The sequence below is a fragment of the Pituophis catenifer genome, unplaced genomic scaffold (assembly GCF_029215685.1).
Source record: "Pituophis catenifer annectens isolate HBS135680 unplaced genomic scaffold, rPitCat1.0.hap2 SCAF_11, whole genome shotgun sequence".
Lineage (NCBI taxonomy): Eukaryota > Metazoa > Chordata > Lepidosauria > Squamata > Colubridae > Pituophis > Pituophis catenifer.
The window spans coordinates 13,298,962-13,301,461 of record NW_027256891.1 but is presented as its reverse complement, the minus strand read 5'-3'; positions in this window follow the sequence as shown (position 1 = coordinate 13,301,461).

Here is a 2,500-nt window from a genome sequence, read left to right as displayed (position 1 = left end):
CGTCGCCTCGGTGCCCCCGCCGGACCCCGGGGGTGCCCGCGACGGGCAGTCGTCCCGGTCTACCGGGGCCCCGGCCGGATCAGCCTTTCTGTTTCCCCCGCCACGATGGATGCACGGGATCCCGGCTCCGGCGCCGCGGGCCTCGGTCGGGGACCTCCGCCTTCGCCTCGGTGCCCACGCCGGACCCCGGGGGTGTCCGCGCTGGGCAGTCTTCCCGGTCTACCGGGGCCCCGGCCGGATCAGCCTTTCTGTTTCCCCCGCCACGATGGATGCACGGGATCCCGGCTCCGGGTCCGCGGGCCTCGGTCGGGGACCTCCGCCGTCGCCTCGGTGCCCACGCCGGACCCCGGGGGTGCCCGAGACGGGGAGAGGGCCGGGTCTACCGGGACGGCCTCGGGCGGGTCCGGCTTACCGGGGCCCCGGCCGGATCAGCCTTTCTGTTTCCCCCGCCACGATGGATGCACGGGATCCCGGCTCCGGGTCCGCGGGCCTCGGTCGGGGACCTCCGCCGTCGCCTCGGTGCCCCCGCCGGACCCCGGGGGTGCCCGCGACGGGCAGTCGTCCCGGTCTACCGGGGCCCCGGCCGGATCAGCCTTTCTGTTTCCCCCGCCACGATGGATGCACGGGATCCCGGCTCCGGCGCCGCGGGCCTCGGTCGGGGACCTCCGCCGTCCCCTCGGTGCCCACGCCGGCCCCCGGGGGTGTCCGCGCCGGGCAGTCGTCCCGGTCTACCGGGACGGCCTTGGGCGGGTCCGGTTTACCCGGGCCTCGGCCGGCCTAGAGTGTTTCTGTTTCCCCGCCTTGATGGATGTACGGGATCCCGGCGCGGGGGCCCCGGGCCTCGGTCGGGGACCTCCGCCGTCGCCTCGGTGCCCGCGCCGGGGCCCTGGGGTGTCCGTGACGGGCAGCCGTCCCGGTCTACCGGGACGCTCGGGCGGGACCGGTTTACCCGGGCCTCGGCCGGACCGGAGTGTTTCCGTTTTCTGCTTCCCTGCCAGGATGGCTGCGAGGGGTTGATTGAAAGAGCTGGTTTGACGTGAAAAGCTTGACTTCAAGTGAAAAGTTTGTTACAATTTCTGCCATCTTCCTTCCTCCAAAGTTTTGGGTGTAGTTTTCCCAGAGGAACCTCTCGTAGGCCTTTCATTTCTCATCTTAACTTCCCTCATTTATTCCATATTTTCCTTCCTCTTGCCGAATGGCCGAATCCAGTCCATTTCTAGTCAAGGAAATTATTCTTATTTCTTGCTGACCTATTTGCTTTGTGGAGCAAGTCGTTCTTAGGTCCCTTTGTTCTTTCTTCAACTTCTTCTGCTCCTTCTCTCGACGCTTTCTCGTCTTGTTCTCTTACTTGGCTCTCTTTTGGCTGTTCTTTCTTCTCCTCCCGTCGTCCGTCCCCACTTTCATCTCTCCATCTTTCCTGTTCTTGGTCATCTCTACGTTGTTTATCAAATAATTCCGCTTTCTCTCTTGAATCTACTCGATATCTTTGCTCTCGCCAGCTCGCCGATATTTCAGCTCGCCGATATTTTGTGCTTTCCCGTCGTGTTTCCCATCCATTGCGATCTCTCTGCTCTCCCTGTCTTCTCGGTAAATCGGAGATGAATTTCTCTGGGCGGGTGGTTTCTCATCGCGTGTCTTGTGTGCGCTCCCTACGTTTCGTCCATCCCGTTTAATATCTATCCCTCCCTCCCTCTCCTTGCTTTCTTCCATTGCTTCTGCTAATATCATTTCCAGAATGATAACCCTGAGCCTGAACCTGAACCTAACCCTAACCCTACAACTTTTCTCCCTAACCCTAACCCTAACCCTAACCCTAACCCTAACCCTAACCCTACAACTTTTCTCCCTAACCCTAACCCTAACCCTAACCCTAACCCTAACCCTAACTCTACAACTTGTTTCTCTAACCCTAACCCTAACCCTAACCCTAACCCTAACCCTAACCCCAACCCCAACCCTAACCCTAACCCTAACCCTAACCCTAACCCTACAACTTTTCTCCCTAACCCTAACCCTAACCCTAACCCTAACCCCAACCCTAACCCTACAACTGTTTTCTCTAACCCCAACCCTAACCCTATAACTTTTCTCCCTAACCCTAACCCTAACCCTAACCCTAACCCCAACCCTAACCCCAACCCTAACCCTACAACTGTTTTCTCTAACCCTAACCCTAACCCTACAACTTTTCTCCCTAACCCTAACCCTAACCCTAACCCTAACCCCAACCCTAACCCTACAACTGTTTTCTCTAACCCCAACCCTAACCCTATAACTTTTTTCCCTAACCCTAACCCTAACCCTAACCCACACTTTCGACTTAAAACCGTTTTTAGATTTAAAGTCGTCTTTCGACTTAAAGACGGACAGACGGCCCGGTCTACCGGGCCGCTCGGGCAGCCTCGGCCGGACCGGCGTCTCTGTTTCTGTTTCCCTGCCACGATGGATGTCGCGTGCGAGGGGTTGCTTTACATAGCTGGTTTGAAGTTGAAAGCTTCCG